Source organism: Pongo abelii, chromosome 15 (genome assembly GCF_028885655.2).
Source record: "Pongo abelii isolate AG06213 chromosome 15, NHGRI_mPonAbe1-v2.0_pri, whole genome shotgun sequence".
NCBI classification, from domain to species: Eukaryota; Metazoa; Chordata; class Mammalia; order Primates; family Hominidae; genus Pongo; species Pongo abelii.
Window position 1 is genome coordinate 53,337,066 of NC_072000.2, and position 19,791 is coordinate 53,356,856.

A 19,791-nucleotide genomic window follows, 5' to 3' on the forward strand; every position below is an offset into this window, starting at 1 on the left:
CAGGAGATTATAGCCCACACCTGGCTCAGAGGGTCCTACGCCCACGGAGTCTCCCTGATTGCTAGCACAGCAGTCTGAGATCAAACAGCAAGTCAGCAGCGAGGCTGGGGGAAGGGCGCCCGCCATTGCCCAGGCTCGCTTAGGTAAACAAAGCAGCCTGGAAGCTTGAACTGGGTGGAGCCCACCACAGCTCAAGGATGCCTGCCTGCCTCTGTAGGCTCCACCTCTGGGGGCAGGGCACAGACAAACAAAAAGACAGAAGTAACCTCTGCAGACTTAAATGTCCCTGTCTGACAGCTTTGAGGAGAGCAGTGGTTCTCCCAGCACACAGCTGGAGATCTGAGAACGGGCAGACTGCCTCCTCAAGTGGGTCCCTGACCCCTGACCCCCGAGCAGCCTAACTGGGAGGCACCCCCCAGCAGGGGCAGACTGACACCTCACACGGCCGGCCAGGTACTCCAACAGACCTGCAGCTGAGGGTCCTGTCTGTTAGAAGGAAAACTAACAGAAAGGACATCCACACCAAAAACCCATCTGTACATCACCATCATCAAAGACCAAAAGTAGATAAAACCACAAAGATGGGGAAAAAACAGAGCAGAAAAACTGGAAACTCTAAAAAGCAGAGTACCTCTCCTCCTCCAAAGGAACGCAGTTCCTCACCAGCAACGGAACAAAGCTGGATGGAGAATGACTTTGACGAGCTGAGAGAAGAAGGCCTCAGACGATCAAATTACTCTGAGCTACGGGAGGATATTCAAACCAAAGGCAAAGAAGTTGAAAACTTTGAAAAAAATTTAGAAGAATGTATAACTAGAATAACCAATACAGAGAAGTGCTTAAAGGAGCTGATGGAGCTGAAAACCAACGCTCAAGAACTATGTGAAGAATGCAGAAGCCTCAGGAGACGATGCCATCAAATGGAAGAAAGGGTATCAGCCCTGGAAGATGAAATGAATGAAATGAAGCGAGAAGGGAAGTTTAGAGAAAAAAGAATAAAAAGAAACGAGCAAAGCCTCCAAGAAATGTGGGACTATGTGAAAAGACCAAATCTACGTCTGATTGGTGTACCTGAAAGTGACGGGAAGAATGGAAACAAGTTGGAAAACACTCTGCAGGATATTATCCAGGAGAACTTCCCCAATCTAGCAAGGCAAGCCAACATTCAGATTCAGGAAATACAGAGAACGCCACAAAGATACCCCTCGAGAAGAGCAACTCCAAGACACATAATTGTCAGATTCACCAAAGTTGAAATGAAGGAAAAAATGTTAAGGGCAGCCAGAGAGAAAGGTCGGGTTACCATCAAAGGGAAGCCCATCAGACTAACAGTGGATCTCTCAGCAGAAACCCTACAAGCCAGAAGAGAGTGGGGGCCAATATTCAACATTCTTAAAGAAAAGAATTTTCAACCCAGAATTTCATATCCTGCCAAACTAAGCTTCATAAGTGAAGGAGAAATAAAATACTTTACAGACAAGCAAATGCTGAGAGATTTTGTCACCACCAGGCCTGCCCTAAAAGAGCTCCTGAAGGAAGCGCTAAACATGGAAAGGCACAACTGGTACCAGCCACTGCAAAATCATGCCAAAATGTAAAGACCATCGAGACTAGGAAGAGACTGCATCAACTAACGAGCAAAATAACCAGCTAACATCATAATGACAGGATCAAATTCACACATAACAATATTAACTTTAAATGTAAATGGACTAAATGCTCCAATTAAAAGACACAGACTGGCAAATTGGATAAAGAGTCAAGACCCATCAGTGTGCTGTATTCAGGAAACCCATCTCATGTGCAGAGACTCACATAGGCTCCAAATAAAAGGATGGAGGAAGATCTACCAAGCAAATGGAAAACAAAAAAGGCAGGGGTTGCAATCCTAGTCTCTGATAAAACAGACTTTAAACCAACAAAGATCAAAAGAGACAAAGAAGGCCATTACATAATGGTAAAGGGATTAATTCAACAAGAAGGGCTAACTATCCTAAATATATATGCACCCAATACAGGAGCACCCAGATTCATAAAGCAAGTCCTGAGTGACCTACAAAGAGACTTAGACTCCCACACATTAATAATGGGAGACTTTAACACCCCAATGTCAACATTAGACAGATCAACGAGACAGAAAGTCAACAAGGATACCCAGGAATTGAACTCAGCTCTGCACCAAGCGGACCTAATAGACATCTACCGAACTCTCCACCCCAAATCAACAGAATATACATTTTTTTCAGCACCACACCACACCTATTCCAAAATTGACCATATACTTGGAAGTAAAGCTCTCCTCAATAAATGTAAAAGAACAGAAATTATAACAAACTATCTCTCAGATCACAGTGCAATCAAGCTAGAACTCAGGATTAAGAATCTCACTCAAAACCGCTCAACTACATGGAAACTGAACAACCTGCTCCTGAATGACTACTGGGTACATAACGAAATGAAGGCAGAAATAAAGATGTTCTTTGAAACCAACGAGAACCAAGACACAACATACCAGAATCTCTGGGATGCATTCAAAGCAGTGTGTAGAGGGAAATTTATAGCACTAAATGCCCACAAGAGAAAGCAGGAAAGATCCAAAATTGACACTCTAACATCACAATTAAAAGAACTAGAAAAGCAAGAGCAAACACATTCAAAAGCTAGCAGAAGGCAAGAAATAACTAAAATCAGAGCAGAACTGAAGGAAATAGAGACACAAAAAACCCTTCAAAAAATCAATGAATCCAGGAGCTGGTTTTTTGAAAGGATCAACAAAACTGATAGACCGCTAGCAAGATTAATAAAGAAAAAAAGAGAGAAGAATCAAATAGATGCAATAAAAAATGATAAAGGGGACATCACCACCGATCCCACAGAAATACAAACTACCATCAGAGAATACTACAAACACCTCTATGCAAATAAACTAGAAAATCTAGAAGAAATGGATAAATTCCTTGACACATACACCCTCCCAAGACTAAACCCGGAAGAAGTTGAATCTCTGAATAGACCAATAACAGGAGCTGAAATTGTGGCAATAATCAATAGCTTACCAACCAAAAAAAGTCCAGGACCAGATGGGTTCACAGCCGAATTCTACCAGAGGTACAAGGAGGAACTGGTACCATTCCTTCTGAAACTATTCCAATCAATAGAAAAAGAGGGAATCCTCCCTAACTCATTTTATGAGGCCAGCATCATCCTGATACCAAAGCTGGGCAGAGACACAACCAAAAAAGAGAATTTTAGACCAATATCCTTGATGAACATTGATGCAAAAATCCTCAATAAAATACTGGCAAACAGAATCCAGCAGCACATCAAAAAGCTTATCCACCATGATCAAGTGGGCTTCATCCCTGGGATGCAAGGCTGGTTCAATATACGCAAATCAATAAATGTAATCCAGCATATAAACAGAACCAAAGACAAAAACCACATGATTATCTCAATAGATGCAGAAAAGGCCTTTGACAAAATTCAACAACCCTTCATGCTAAAAACTCTCAATAAATTAGGTATTGATGGGTCGTATCTCAAAATAATAAGAGCTATCTATGACAAACCCACAGCCAATATCATACTGAATGGGCAAAAACTGGAAGCATTCCCTTTGAAAACTGGCACAAGACAGGGATGCCCTCTTTCACCACTTCTATTCAACATAGTGTTGGAAGTTCTGGCCAGGGCAATTAGTCAGGAGAAGGAAATAAAGGGTATTCAATTAGGAAAAGAGGAAGTCAAATTGTCCCTGTTTGCAGATGACATGATTGTATACCTAGAAAACCCCATTGTCTCAGCCCAAAATCTCCTTAAGCTGATAAGCAACTTCAGCAAAGTCTCAGGATACAAAATCAATGTACAAAAATCACAAGCATTCTTATACACAAATAACAGACAAACAGAGAGCCAAATCATGAGTGAACTCCCATTCACAATTGCTTCAAAGAGAATAAAATACCTAGGAATCCAACTTACAAGGGATGTGAAGGACCTCTTCAAGGAGAACTACAAACCACTGCTCAAGGAAATAAAAGAGGATACAAACAAATGGAAGAACATTCCATGCTCATGGGTAGGAAGAATCAATATCGTGAAAATGGCCATATTGCCCAAGGTAATTTACAGATTCAATGCCATCCCCATCAAGCTACCAATGACTTTCTTCACAGAATTGGAAAAAACTACTTTAAAGTTCATATGGAACCAAAAAAGAGCCCACATCGCCAAGTCAATCCTAAGCCAAAAGAACAAAGCTGGAGGCATCACACTACCTGACTTCAAACTATACTACAAGGCTACAGTAACCAAAACAGCATGGTACTGGTACCAAAACAGAGATATAGATCAATGCAACAGAACAGAGCTGTCAGAAATAATGCCACATATCTACAACTATCTGATCTTTGACAAACCTGACAAAAACAAGAAATGGGGAAAGGATTCACTATTTAATAAATGGTGCTGGGAAAACTGGCTAGCCATATGTAGAAAGCTGAAACTGGATCCCTTCCTTACACCTTATACAAAAATCAATTCAAGATGGATTAAAGACTTAAATGTTAGACCTAAAACCATAAAAACCCTAGAAGAAAACCCAGGCATTACCATTCAGGACATAGGCATGGGCAAGGACTTCATGTCTAAAACACCAAAAGCAATGGCAACAAAAGCCAAAATTGACAAATGGGATCTAATTAAACTCAAGAGCTTCTGCACAGCAAAAGAAACTACCATCAGAGTGAACAGGCAACCTACAAAATGGGAGAAAATTTTCGCAACCTACTCATCTGACAAAGGGCTAATATCCAGAATCTACAATGAACTCAAACAAATTTACAAGAAAAAAACAAACAACCCCATCAAAAAGTGGGCGAAGGACATGAACAGACACTTCTCAAAAGAAGACATTTATGCAGCCAAAAAACACATGAAAAAATGCTCACCATCACTGGCCATCAGAGAAATGCAAATCAAAACCACAATGAGATACCATCTCACACCAGTTAGAATGGCAATCATTAAAAAGTCAGGAAACAACAGGTGCTGGAGAGGATGTGGAGAAATAGGAACACTTTTACACCATTGGTGGGACTGTAAACTAGTTCAACCATTGTGGAAGTCAGTGTGGCGATTCCTCAGGGATCTAGAACTAGAAATTCCATTCGACCCAGCCATCCCATTACTGGGTATATACCCAAAGGACTATAAATCATGCTGCTATAAAGACACATGCACACGTATGTTTATTGCGGCATTATTCACAATAGCAAAGACTTGGAACCAACCCAAATGTCCAACAATGATAGACTGGATTAAGAAAATGTGGCACATATACACCATGGAATACTATGCAGCCATAAAAAATGATGAGTTCATGTCCTTTGTAGGGACATGGATGAAATTGGAAATCATCATTCTCAGTAAACTATCGCAAGAACAAAAAACCAAACACCGCATATTCTCACTCATAGGTAGGAATTGAACAATGAGAACACATGGACACAGGAAGGGGAACATCACACTTTGGGGACTGTTGTGGGGTGGGGGGAGGGGGGAGGGATAGAAAAAAAAAAGAAAGTGACAGATGGAGAGGGAAAGGGGAAAGGAGAGAGAGAGAAAGATATATATATATGTATATATATATATATATATAAAAAATAAGGAATTGGTTCATGTGATAAAAAAACAAATTGTAAAGTCAAAAAAAAAAGCAAATAACTATTGAGCCATATTATTTTTCATTTTTTCAGATGAAAAAGCAAAATATCATTTTTCAGATAAAAATGGTAGCTTTAAAACTATGATATTCAGGATTGATGAAAGTGTGAAGAAATGGGGATTTCAATACATTAATTGCAGAACTTCAAAAGGGCAAGTTAGGCCCATATTTCAAAATCCACGCATTTCCCTTGATGTAGATATTCTTCCTGTGGGTATATATCTAAGTAAATAATCACAGAGGTTCACAGCGATTTATATACAATAACATTTGCATAATTCATAATAGCTCTCAAAAGGAGACAAACAAAATGTCAAACAATAAGAAATTGGTTAAATAAGTCATGGTGTATTTATATGATGTTTAATAAAAGTTACATTGTGGAAACGTAAAAAAATAAAAATCTCATGTACACTATTAATTTGCACAAAGGAAAAAAAAAGAGAAGAAACCTATTTTTACTATTTACTATTTACTGTAATACTATTTACTATTATTACTGTTACATAACTGTGGGTTTAATAAAAGTTTAACAGAGGAGAAAAAAAAGAAGAAATTTCCCTTTATTGTTCATGAATATTGTATGTACACACTAATTTGGAAAGTGCTAGAAATTATAAACACAGAACATCATATGCTACTGCTTGGGAACTTTTATCTGTGGAATGGAATTAATACTAAGCAGAAATTAAAATTCTAAAAGGGTGGTAGATTGTTTGTAAAACTGGCTGCACTAGTTCTCCTTCCTATCCGTGCCCGCAGGTAGTCTCAATGCACACTGACTCTGGGCTTTGCCATTCAACTTGCTTTGAGCAATGGGGCAATAGCAAACATGATACAAGCAGAAACACAAAGTGCTTGCCTTTCCATGCTGCCTTTTAGGAACCTACAATCATCTCAATGTAAGAAACTCAAGCTAGCCCACAAATGTTGACAGATACTTAGTCATCTCCATCACTCCATAGACATCTAGGCAACTTCCAGATATGTGAGTGAGTCCATCCTACACTTTCCAGCCCAGCTCACCAACCCAAATCGGAAAAACCACCCAACTTACCAAAGGATTATGAAAAATAATAAATGTTTATTGTTTTAAGCCACGAGGTTTGTGGGTGTTTTGTGATAAAAATATAGCTGGGAAAGAAATTTGTTCTAACATTAGAGTGCTCATATAACGAAATCTAAAACAAGAGCACTGACTCTAAGACTGGTAGCAAGCAGAGCCTGGAGAAGAAGCAAAGAAAATTTTAGCCAAGTCTAAAAACTGGCAAATAAATAGTTAGCAGAGGCTGGAAATGCAATGAAGAACCTGCTCTAGCAGGCTGGAAAATGAATCCCACATTATGTAATAAAGAAATAATTGGCAAAACTATCACATATGGTAAACCAGGAAGATAGAATATAACCTAATGAAATTGCAGATGTTGGTAAGATGATTTGCAGATAGAATACTGAGCGTCAATTGGCTTATTTTAGCTGATTATGATATGGTATGAGAAGAGATGGATGAGTTAGGAGAACTGTTTTGTTTCAAGCAGAATTTAGAGGTATATAGAGGAGCCAGAACATACTGGATGGAACAATAAAACAATACAATTAGAAAATGTCTCATTTCTAGTCCCTTAAGCCAGTAAAAGATCCTCAAAGTAATAAAACAGCCTCAAGAAAAAGATCAAATCAAGATGCCCCTGCAAGCCGGTTTGTTAATACCTTGTAAGATTTAACGCAGTGATTAATGGGTCCTCTCAACTATACAAAGTGCTTGCATTAAAGTAATTGTTCCACAGTAGCCTGACATGGCTCCCAAAATAAAAGAGAGACCTGTCTCAGAACTGTACATGGAACTTGCATTAAATGGAGTAGATCTGAAACAGATCCTTAGAGAAACCCAAAGAGATTTCAGGAGAGTTGTGCTAATGAAAGTTATGTCAACTTGGACTATAATAGACTTGAGACACCTAAAAATAAAGAGAGGCCTCTGGGCTCCCAGCTTTCTATGAGAAACAGGCTGAGACGGTTACTCAGCTGCAAATACTAGCCATTTTTATGGAAATCAAAAGCATCTTAGAAAGTGACACTAAGAGACATGAAGAACAATGGACTAGGGATCCACTCCCGGGAAATAGAACCTAGCTCTGATCCCAAAGACAATGCTCCGTGGCAGCATGTGTCTATTTAGATTTCAGAACTGCTGTGGACTGGTAAGTGCTATGTGATTCCTGTTATTTTCTTTTCCCTTTTGAACACAAATGTCCATTGTGATTATCCTGATCCTATTTTTTTTTTTTTTTTTTTTTTGAGATGGAGTCACTCTGTTGCCCAGGCTGGAGTGCAGTGACGCGATCTCAGCTCACTGCAACCTCCGCCTCCCGGGTTCAAGCGATTCCTCTGCCTCAGCCTCCCAAGTAGCTGGGACAATAGGTGCCCGCCACCACGCCCAGCTAATTTTTGTATTTTTAGTAGAGACAGGGTTTCACCATATTGGCCAGGCTGGTCTCGAACTCCTGACCTTGTGATCCACCCACCTCGACCGCCTGAAGTGTTGGGATTACAGGCATGAGCCACCGTGCCCGGCCTCCTGGTCCTATCTTACCAGGGGGCCATATGAGTTGTCTTTTTAATTCCTAAGTCTTTGGATCACGAAGCTCTCCACCGAAGGAGCCTATCAACCCATCCCAGATCCTGAAACCCCTTCTGAAGGTTTTTCACTGAATCCCACTCCTCACAATTCCTGGTTTCCAGCTATAACCCTGACCCTTACTCCTGCCTGATCCTCCCAGCTCTCCATGGGCATTTAGAAGTTGCTATCTCAGCAGATGCCCCAATATGCCTTAGACCTTTAGGCTCTGAACTTATTCCAAGCCCCCTGATTTGGCTTGATGTCCAGATACCCAAATTTTGGCTTCCTATGTGACTCAACGGTAACTCTACCCTTCTTTGACATGTGAATTCAATGCAACTAATGACTATCAAACATTTACTTTATGAAAGGCCTAGTGCCTGTGGTATAGCATATCAAGTAAGATCTCCTGCTCTCTAGAAGCTTAGGGACAAAGCCATGCATGTGCTGTAGATGCTGTGGTGGATTATTTGCAAAGACGGCATCAACAATTCCTCCCATCCCTATAGGCATGCATCCTATGGAATGAGACCTTGTAGCTCCTCTTATCAAGCTCCTCCTTGTAGCTCCTCTTATTTTTCCAGCCCTTAAATTTTGGCTGGCCTGTGAGTTACTTGGACCCATAGAATGCAACAGAAATGGCATTGCATGACATCCGAGCCGCGGCATCAAGAGGCCTTACAGATTCTTCTCTCACCCTCTTGGACAGTGATGCTACCATGTGGGGAAACTCAAGCTAGCCTGCTGGAGGACAAGTTCACATGCAACAGAGATGAGCCAGCCCAACTTAAGCCCCCCAGATAACTAATGAGACATGGGTGACCCCAAGTGAGACCAGCAGACCACCTGTCTGATACTAGCCCCAACTGCTGACACAGAATCACGAGCAAATAAAACAATAGTTGTTTTAAACTATTAAATTTGGGGTGGTTTATTATACAGCAAGAGGTAACTATTACAGAAGCATAGAGGAAAAAGAGATTAACTGTGAGAACATTACTTATGCTTTCCACAGTTAATTGCATGTTTTTAACAGGTTTTTATTGAGCCAAATGAGTTTTTTACTGATTAGGTCTCAGGCTGGATTACAAAGGGAAAGAATGGGGGCTGGAGAATCAACATTAAATAGACCAGTCCTGCCTGGGAGCTAGCCTGGGGTGGGGAGGGTGTGGTCACTTCCTCAAAGCTGCTTCTGATTTTCATCCTTCTAACCCTCAGTTCTGGACCCACAAATTATCAAGCTTCTCTCCATCTCACTCCCAGTTCTTACTCACACATTATTTTCAAGAACTAGCATATTAACAATGACTCCTATGACAGTGACAGCCAAGCAAAGAAGGGACAGGACTGGGGTGGAGGCTTCCTGCATAGAAGTATATCCATTTGATGTACATAAAAGACACCAGCATTATTTTAACCAGGTAATAAGACTTGGCATCAAACAAAAAATACTTATCTCACTCATTCCTTTACTTTCCAAATAAAGGGTTTTTTCTGCTCTCTGCTGAAATTTGTTTTCTGTCTTAAGCACACAAAAGGAAGAGTATCTGCCATCTCCATCAAACAATATGAAATGAATACTTTAAAGTTCATGAAGCAAGAAAAAGTCATTATCCTAGTCTATTCTTGTACCAGAGTTTCAAACAATAAGCCCATTCTGTCCAGAAGTGACAGAAGAACTACTATTGAAGATAATTAACACTAGAAATAGTCTATAAAGAATGTACAGGGTAACATAAAAACCCGAAAGACGAGTCATGCCCCAAAATCTAGGAAGGGAGCAACATCGCTCTTTATAACTGAAAATAATGGTAACTGTGCCTTCCCAAGAAGTACTAGCCAGGATCTGGGGTCCATAAGTTTGGCATGAGCCAGCCATAATTTTCCCAAAGAAAGGATAACATGCCCATAGAGTAAATTCTAGGCAAAGAGAAAATAAAGTACTAACTATAGGCAATTGCCTTCTGCCTTTCAAGGAAGTAGCTTTCTTGGGCTTGTCTGAGAAAGGTGTATAAACTGCAAAGTGAGCTGAGGTGGTCAGGGTAATGGAAAGATTCTGGATATGCAGTGAGAATAAAAAAAGAATTGAGACAAGGCAAGTCCTGAGTTGGGAATATTTTGCATGTTGGAGGAATGTGAATTACTGATGGTCAGAAGGCAGGCTGTGGGTTGACTGCAATAATGAACATAAATTCTTTTTATCCCAGTATGCATGCTCCTTTGCAACATCTCCTTAGAACAGAGATGTCTAATGGAGAATTTTTAAGCCATGTGAATCCTCTTTCCTGTCTCCTCTTAAAGCGTTCAGCAAACCTACCTTATTATGTGATGATTTGAGTATTATATTAGGGTTTTTTATGGAAATACATGCCTCAGAAAGGGTATGGGATGAAAGCATAGGCTACTCAATTACACTGGGGTTGAATTAATTACGGTTTTATCCATAAATCCCTCTCTAGTCTCCTGTAACTCTGGATTAGTACCTAGGTCAGAAATAGGCCCCAGTTACCTGACCACTTCTTCCTTTGCTTCACTTCCTCTAGGCCTCCTGAAGCAGGGAAGTGGGGTGAGGCTCCTCTTCCTGGGCATGGGCCCACCTTTCCCACTGCGTGAGAGGTAGGAGTGAAAAAGAACAAAGCAGAGAAATTCAAATAGAAAGTGGACAGAGGAAAAAAGGAAGAACTTTAAACTTCTTCACACCTTTCTTTCCCCCATTTTTTTTTTTTTTTTGATGCCACTTTCTAAAAGCCTAGCCTCCATATATACCTAGATCTTCTTAGAATTCTCTGTCCTGTTCCATTAGGTCTAATTCTCTGTTCTTACACAAGAACCTTGCTGTTTTTATTATTATAGCATTGTAATATGCTTTAACTTCTGATCAGGCAAACTCCCTCCAAGTTTGCTCTTCTTTTCAAAGTTGACGTAGCTTTTCTTAAAATTTTATTCATTCCTCCATTCAAATTTATTTTTAATTGAATTTATATTCTACTCTATTTTTATGTGCATTAAGCATTTTGTGTCCTTCTTCACAGAAGAGAATGCCCTGGGTAGAACAATATACACCAGCACATTGAAGTGGATAAATCAGAAACATGGAAGTTTAGCTATCACCCAACAAAAGAGCAATAAAATTACTTTTATGTACTTAAAATCTAATTCTAGAGCATGATGAGTCCACTAAGGTGCAGCTGCCCCATGAGATTCTTCCATGAACAGCTTCTCCCTTACCTTAATGTACTGCAGTTCCTAGCATTTTGAACAAAAAAACTCTTCAGGGTCTGAAGGAGAGCTTAGTGCCAGTCACCACAGGCCAGCTCCATGGTGGTGGCAATATTAAAGGACCTTATCTGAGCACCCTTTTAGACTTAATTACCCTCAGGGGAACCTCAGTCATAAAAGGAAAATCCTGATTTACTTACTCTAAAACACTTTATTTTGTGTTAGTTGCATTTGCTGCTTTTACAGCAAATTTTCCTTTCTAGTTCTGCTAGGCTTAAGGTAATTTGCATAGGTTTCTTTTTCAGAAGATCTATGGGGAAAAGTGACCTGGGTTCAAACCTTAACTAAGAGTAGTATTTTCCTTTAGATTTTCAGATTCAAGATGGTAGCTTGAGCCCACAGATTGACCTCTAAACCCCATTAGAAAGGCCAAGGAAATCTAAAAACTAAAATCTCTGTAGCAAAGCTGGAATACAGAGGAGGGTGCCAACAGAAAGTTAAAATGCAGCAGAATAGGATCAGATTGAAGTAAAACCCCATCAATGTGGAAGAGGAAACTCCTTACACAGGCAACAAAGCCCCGGTGCTGAGCAGTGAGTCAATTTCTCCAACAAATCCTGAGAGGGCATGGGAATCAAGTAGAACCCACAACAACCATTGGTTTCTCTGACAGAACATTTTTCTCCTCTCCTCTTTGGTCCCCATCTTCCCTCCCTCAATTGTTATTAGTATTTATTTATTTGTTTGATTGTTTATTCAACAAATATTTGTTAAGCATCTCTTCTGAGCCAGGAACTGTTCTAAAGACTGACTGAGGATACAGCAAGGAACAAGGAAGACAAGGTCTAAGCTCTCATGAAGAAAATATTCTAATGGAGAGACAAACAATACAAATACCAGAAAACACCAGATGATGATAAATATTCTAAAAACACTAAGAGTAATTTGTTAAAGGTTTTCTGTCAGGCTTCCTTATATTAGTTAATCAGGAATGACCACTCTGAGGAGGTAATATTTAAACTAAATATCAGAGAGCAAAGGGAACAGTGTTCCAGGCAGAGGAAACAGTTGGTGCAAAGGCCCTGTGGCACAAACCAGCTTGGCATGTTTCCAGTCTCAGCCTAGACATCACTTCCTCCAGTGTATTTTCCCAGTCCAACCCACACCTCCCCACACACACACACACCAGGCTGGATTCTGTGTTCTCAAAGAACCCTGTTCTTCCTTTACTCCAGTATTATCACACTCTGCTAAAATTGCTTACCAACTTGCCCACAACACCCTGTGGAGTTACTCTCTAAGGGCACAGACTATGTTGTATTCTCAGTACCCGAGAATGTCTAGACATGGAAGAAATCTAATCAATATTGTCTAGCAAATGCATGTCTAGCAAATCAGTTTCTCTGAGTCCAAGTCTAGTTCTCTTTCCACTGTGAAACATCACCTCTCCAATAAGTGAGGACTACTGTTGGAGTAGAACCTCATTTTTATTATTTTATGTTGACTTCTTCCATCTTGGAATTTCCACCTGTTCATACCTGGGTAATAATTAAATTTCTGTTCTCCTTATTAGGCTCTTAAATATTGTTGTGAACAATGGAGAGAGATGTTGCCTAGTCTATTTTTATGTTTTAAATTTTCAAGAAATAACTTCCCTGGGGTTTTCTTAACATAATTTCCCCCTATCATCACCTCTGTAAACAGCAGCCAAAAATACCTCCATACGCTTGTCTCTACCAACTAAATGACACATTTCCCTAATACCGCCTTCTGCTGTTTCCCCTCCTTTGATAAAGCCCAGTTTATGACTTTATTATCATGATTAGTCTGATTTTTTGAATCCCTAGTCACTTTCCTCAGATAATCATGCTTTTATCATTCCACTCTGCTAGCAACTGCCTATATGTTGACTTTACCCTTGGTACACTAAATTCAAACTCATTCACTCTGCAGTCCCCAGACCAAGTAATGCCACATTCAAACACAGCAACCAGAGTGCTCCCAGGTGCCTTCTGCAATAAACACTGCAATCAAGTCATTCGATTTTACTTTCTCAGGTTCCTAGGCTCATAACTCTCTTCTGTATATACAAGAATCTAATAAAAGAAAGAAATTTGCAATGCCTACAGCATTACAGCATACTCAAAAACCTGAGAGAGCTGTTATCACTCCACAATCTCAGAGCTTGCACCATCAATGCTTTCTGCAATCTCACGCACCTCCACAAACATTGTCTCATTTGCCATTCATAGCATTTCATGGTGCATCTAAATGGTATTACTTGATCCCTATTTAAAAAATGAAAAAACTGTAAAAATCAGAGAAATTAAGAGAATGGTCAAATGTAGCTAGAATTTGGTGACATTTATTCATTTATTCAACAACATTCATTAGCACCTACTGTAAGCCAGACCCTAGTCTAGGTGTTGGAGATAATTTCATTGAACAAGGCAAATAATATCCCAATTCTCATAAAACTTACATTCTACTGGAGAGACAGACTATGAAAAAAGTAATCACTCATTCCATAAGGCATTTTCACAAAATACTAAGTGCTATTTTTAAATGCGTATACTGAGATAGAGTGCCAGGACAAGAGTTGGAAGTGGGTGCTACTTAAAATTAGATGGTCAGAAAGAACCTCTTTGAGGTGAGCTGAGACCTGGAGGAGCCAGTCATGCAAAGATATGAGAGAAAAGAGTTCCAGGCAGAGGGAAAACAAGTGCATGGCCTGGCCTGGAGGTGGGAAAGAGCTGAGTGTTTCAGGGACAGAACTAAGAGACTGCATTTGAGGCTCAATCATTTGAGTCAAAATCTCCGTGATTCCCTAGGTATTTTCTTCATAGTTACAAAATGTCTGTGGAGGTTTCAAAATCATGTCTACATTCATGGCAGAAGGAATGGAGAAGGGCCAGTGCTAGCCACATCATTTCCTTTCAACAAAAAATTTTTTAAAGATTCTCAGAAAGTCTCTTGCATAATTTTATTTGGTGTTATCGGCCTGAAGCAGTTCATAAACACTCCCCACCCACCCATCTAGCAGTGAATTAGGCAAGGAAAGTATTGTCATGACTGGCTTAGATTAGCATAGCTCCATTATCTGGGAATATTGGTACTCTCAAAAAAAATCAAAATTCTGTTGGCAAAAGAGGAGGAAACGACTATTAGGTGGCCATAATAGTGACTACCATGGTGGAAAGGAGAAGATGAGGTCAGAGAGACATGGAGGTATCAGATAATATTGGGCCTTGTAAAACTATGGTAAAGAGTTTAGATTTTTTTCTAAGTGAAATGTAAAATCATGAAAGAGGTAAGTAAAAGTGTGACACAGTCTGATTTGCATCTTTAAGAGTGTGGTTGCCATTTAGAAAATAAATTGTAGAAAGCAAGAATAGAAACATAGACTTTGATTAGAAGACACTTGCAATGCTATAGGCAAGAGATGATGGTGGCTTACTAGGGTAGTAGCAGTAAAGGTAGAGAGAAGTGGTGGACTCAAAACATACCTTTTAAGTTATAACTGGAAGGACTTGCTGACATCATATGGAGGTTCAGGCAAGAAAGAAACAAACCAAAATCTATGGTCTGATCCTCACAAGTCCTTTATAATAGTATTTACAAAGACTGAAAAACAGACTCAGAGAGAAAAATAATAATAATAATAAGAGCCATGCTTTGGATATGTTAAGCCTGTGAGGCTATTAGACATCCAAGTAGTTATCTCAGACCACAACTGTAGTAGATGCTGTGATGTGCTGCCCAGTTTTCTCTTCAAGATCAAGGTAGTAATTCCCTCAGCTTCCAGGAGTGATTTGCAGATGACTCATAGCTGAGTTCCTACCTGGATATTGCCCTTGGCCCAAGGAAACTGTTCTATCCAAGGTTACACGTTCTCCTTGAGAGTGGTCCATATCCAATGGTTGGTTGATGCAGGCAAGCATTGGATTGGCTCCCTTGCTTCAGTTCGTAACTACTTTGAAGGGACATCCAGTGCCAGAGTTCCTCATGGGGATGGCTGAGGTTTTGCTGTAACTGTGTTGTCTCTCATCTTCTCACTCTGCCCAAAGCTGCTTCCTTCATTTCTTCAAAAGTGTTCTTCCCAACATCATTCTCCAATGAACTTTCTGCATACCTGACCTGGGACACTTGATGTCAGGAGCAATGGAAAAAAACAGAATGTGAGGTTGGGAGCAGTGGCTCACGCCTGTAATCCCAGCACTTTGGGAGGCCGAGATGGGTGGATCACGAGATCAGGAGATCGAGACCATCCTGGCTAACACGGTGAAACCCCGTCTTTACTAAAAATACAAAAAATTAGCCAGGCATGTTTGCGGGCACCTGTAATCCCAGCTACTTGGGAGGCTGAGGCAGGAGAATGACCTGAACCCAGGAGGCAGAGCTTGCAGTGAGCCGAGATTGCGTCACTGCACTCCAGCCTGGGTGACAGAACGAGACTCTGTCTCAAAAAAAAAAAAAAAAAAAACCCAGAACCTGAAAATGAGAGTTTTTAGCTGGCCCAAATGCTAACTGGCTGGCAATAAAGACACCATCACTGGTGGTACATGCATTACTGAAGTCCCTGGTTTTTGGTAAGAGTTGGTTAAATTGTTTAAATTTTCACTGGTAGTGAACCAGGAGGAGACAGTGGCAGAAAGGAATGCACTCACAAGTCTACTATATCTCAGGCATTTAAGAAGTAGTAATTATGAGGGCAATGGAATCAGATGGCTATTGCTGAGTGCTATCAATGAGTAGAGAAAGATAGTGAAAAGCTGAGGGTAATTAATCACCAATTCCAGATGAATTATGAAAATCAAAGGTTCTAACTGATAACATATGAAAACGTTGTTATATACTGCAGCCAAAAAATAGAAAAGCTAGTAATTGGGTTCAGAAGTTAATTACAAGGTTAGAAGAGCTCAAGACAAGGTTGAATTCTCAAACTTACAAGGTCTGCTGTGCCAAGATGAGAGTTCTGGCTGGGGAGAGTCCTAAAACTTGGGATCTAGACATCTAGGCTGATGTACTTTAAAATCTTGAAACCCCAAATTCCCCTCCAGAAGTATCCTACTATCCCATGTTGAAGGTTAGAACTTCCCCATTTCTTGCAAATAAGGGAAGTAGAGAGGCCACTATCTTGCAGGACAATATGAACCCCACTCAGGATTCACCTCAGCACCTTCCTTCCTAGTCAGTAACTAAGACCAGTAATCAAGTCAAAATATAGCCCATCTATGCTGGGTGTGGTGGTTCACGCCTGTAATCCTAGCACTTTGGGAGGCTGAGGCAGACTGATCTCTAGAGCTCAGGAGTTTGAAACCAGCCTGAGCAACATGGCAAAACCCCCTCTCTACAAAAATAAAAATAAAAAAATTAGCCAGGTGCAGCAGCTCACACCTGTAGTCTCAGCTACTTGGGAGTGCTGAGACAAGAGGATCACTTGAGCCTGGGAGGCAGAAGTTGCAGAGTTGCAGTGAGCCAAGATCATCACACCACTGCACTCCAGAGCCTGGGTGACAAAGTGAGTTCCTAACTAAAATATATATATATTTTTTTTTTAATCCAGAAAATAATGGGCCTGTTATAGGAAAAGTCATCACTCCCTGAAGGAGCTACAGGACCTAGTCAACATTTACCAGCAGGGGCCAGAAGCAGATATATGGGGCTGGATCCAAAGGGAGCTTTATTGGAAGAGACTGGGGAGTAGAACATAAATTTGTATACAGGATATAGGATTTAACACCCTTTCAAGGATCCAAGGATATGAGACAAAAATGCTGAGCTAGCTCTTGGATGCTTAGAAAAACTGATGACTCACAGAAATGTTAGAATTGCCATGATAGATGATAGACAAATGGATCAAAAGACTCAAAGAAATGGACATGCTGGAGTGGATATACCATTAAGGCCAGGAAACTTGTCAGCCAGGTATATTCTGCTTGAGCACCAGAAGAATGCTCTATTTAAAGCAGTAAGGAAAGCACTAAAAATGCTGGTGAGAAAAGAACCAGCACAGTGGAGAAGCTCAATGATGGCTGTCCTTCATAAGCCAGGGGTAGCAGAAAGATATACCATTACGGAATGTGGCTCCCTAATGACATAGAGGATGATAGAATCCCTAAACAATCAAGGCCAGGAGGCACAGTTGATGCTTAATCAGAAGCAATGCAGGTGGCATAGTCAGAGTGAGATCCAGAGAAGCCTCATCTACGGAGAGCAATGGAGATGGTTCACAGAATACAGAGTCCACAGACACAAGATAGATAAGCAGCTAATAGGCATATTTGTTAATCTATGAAATCAGGGGAGAAAAGCAAGAATAAATCATCAAGAGGATGAGAGAAGCTACCCTAATAAGAACATTATGATCCCTATTCAGTTTCAATTTCTGGATCTGAGTCTGTTTTTCAAACCCAGAAACCAATTGACTGAAGGAGAGACTGGGTCTTCAGGAGGAAAGACCCTGAAACACCAAGGCAATTGTATATGATTATGTATATGATTACCCAAATCATTTGCCAAGTGGACCTATGATCACATATTAGGGTAACCATACATTGGAGAAAGGGAAGTACCAGGACATTTTGAGTCCTCCTAGACATAGGCTCCAAGTCATATTGGCCCCAATGAAATGTTGTATTGATCCCACTTCTATTCCAGGTCTACCTCATGATGAATATATTAGGTTCAAGAACCCACCTAGTGGTAATTTCCTCAGTCCTACCAAAATACAAACATAGGTCAGGCACAGTGGCTCTCACCCATAGTCCCAGCACTTTAGGAAGCTGAGGCAAGCCTAGGAGCTCGAGACCAGCCTGGGAAATGTGGTAAAATCTGTCTCTATGAAGAAATACAAAAATTAGGGACATGATAGTATGCATCTGTAGTCCCTGCTACTTGGGAAGCTGAGGAAGGAGGATTGCTTGAGCCTGGGAGATCGAAGCTGCAGTGAGCTATGATAGCACCACTGTACACCAGCAGGGGTGACAGAGCAAGACCCTGTCTCAAAAATAATAATAATAATTGGCAGAATTCCCACATTGGTTTCTTGGTCTCGGGGTTAAGTACTTCCATAATGTGGAAGGCCAAATGGGAGCCTCTGAGCACCCCAACCTAAACCAGCTGAATTTTCTCTTGCTGGGGAAAGTCTGTCTTTCGTTCTATTCAGGCCTTCAACTGATTGGTGAGGTGCACCCACATTATGGAGGGCAAGTGGATTACTCAAAGTCCACCCATTTAAATGTTAATCTCATCAAAAAACACACTCACAAAAATATCCAGAAAGATGTTTGATCACACATCCAGGCACCATGGCCCACCCAAGTTAACACAGAAAATTCACCATCATGCCCTTCATGAAATTTGTAATTCCTATCTCTGGAAACTTGACTCCTGCAGGTTCAGAAGAAAAACACATGTACCAGGGGACACAGCAAAAATGACATTAATCATTAGGCTATAGCTGCAACTCAGTTTCTTCAGGTTTCTCTTGCCAAAAGACTAGCAGGTAAGGAAAGGACATCATCCTGGCAGGGGTATTTGGCCCTGATCAGTGAAACAAGGTGAGGGGTGTCCTCAGACAAGACGGACAGGGAAGGATATGTTTGACATCCAGGTGGTCCCCTGAGGTGTTTCGGTACTCTCTTGCCTAACTTTGATGGTAAATGAACAAGTACAGCTGCTCTAAGATATTAAGGGCATGGTGACCAGAGGTTCAGACCAGAGGTCTGGGTCACCCCACCTGGTAAACCATCTAGACCAGCAGAAGTGCTGGGAGTGAAGGGAACATAGAGGAGGAAATGATGAGTACCATTTGCATCACTGAGACCAGCTGCAGCAGTGGAGGACGTAGTTCATGTCACTAACCTTTCTCTTGTAAGTTTCTCAAAAAAAAAAAAAAAAAAAAAATCCTAGGAGAGATATTCCTGGAAGGGATAAATTTATTATATCAAATAAGTGGACCCAAGGGCACAACAGGTGGAATTTGACATGCTCTGGTGCACCATCTAGATATCCCCTCCTGAACCAAGGTGCTAACTTTTGTAGGTGACAAGCATTTTGGTTACTCACAGCAGAATATCCAAAAATCGCTCTTAGCTGAAGGAGCTACTTGGCTTCCAGTTTACTCCTCCTTTCAGCTCCCATCTAATGACTGGTCAATGCGAAGACACAGAGGCCAAACTCCTGCCCTACTAAGAATACTTCCAGTAGGGCATGGTGGCTCACG

The 19,791-nt window shown here is 40.7% G+C and overlaps 1 pseudogene; it reads left to right on the forward strand.

The window, feature by feature from the left end:
- LOC100453460 (ATP synthase F(0) complex subunit C2, mitochondrial-like) overlaps positions 1–19,791 on the forward strand; it is a 51,877-nt pseudogene that overhangs the window by 4,424 nt on the left and 27,662 nt on the right.